The sequence below is a fragment of the Pundamilia nyererei genome, unplaced genomic scaffold, assembly GCF_000239375.1.
Source record: "Pundamilia nyererei isolate P.nyererei 1_Seehausen unplaced genomic scaffold, PunNye1.0 scaffold00041, whole genome shotgun sequence".
Lineage (NCBI taxonomy): Eukaryota > Metazoa > Chordata > Actinopteri > Cichliformes > Cichlidae > Pundamilia > Pundamilia nyererei.
This window is the reverse complement of record NW_005187442.1, coordinates 1,476,753-1,477,603: the sequence shown is the minus strand read 5'-3', so window position 1 is coordinate 1,477,603 and position 851 is coordinate 1,476,753.

Here is an 851-nt window from a genome sequence, read left to right as displayed (position 1 = left end):
ACCAGTGCGTCTCTCCATAGTAGTGTAGTTCCAATGAGGCCACTTTCGCCATCCTCTGCACATCTTTCTGATCTTGTGCTATCAGGAGGCTCTCAATGGTGGAACAACAGGATTGGCGTTAATTCAGTGTTATTGATACAGTGCCAAATCACAACAGTGGCCTTAAGGTGCTGTATATTGTAAGGTAAAGACCTACAACAATACAGAGAAAACCCAACAGTCAAACAATCCCCTTTTAACTGGAAGAAACCCCTGGCAGAACCAGCCTTAGGGGAGTGGCAGCCATCTGTCGTTACCAGGGGGGTCAGAGGGGAGGGAGACGGGATGAAAGATGCACTGTGGAAGAGGGCCAGAGATTAATAACTAATGATTAAATGCAAAGTGTCGTATAGATGTTGTACAGATCTTCAACACTTCACTGTCCCAGTCCTGCATCCCGCCGTGCCTAAAGTCAGCCACAATTGTCCCGCTGCCAAAACGTACTAACATTAGCAGCCTGAACGACTACCGACCAGTTGCTCTAACACCTGTTATAATGAAGTGCTTTGAGAAACTGGTCCGACGTCACATCATGTCCTGCTTGCCACCCAACCTCGACCCGCTCCAGTTCGCATACAGAGCTAACACATCAACTGAAGATGCCATTGCTACAACGCTCCACACCACCATCTCTCACCTGGAAGTGCAGGGCCGTTACGCCAGGCTGCGCTTTGTTGACTTTAGCTCTGCTTTCAATACAATACTCTCGGACAGACTAATAGTTAAACTGCTGGAAATTGGACTTCCTTCTACCACCTGCCGCTGGATCAGAGACTTCCTCTCAGACCGTGTACAGAGAGTTAGAGTGGGGC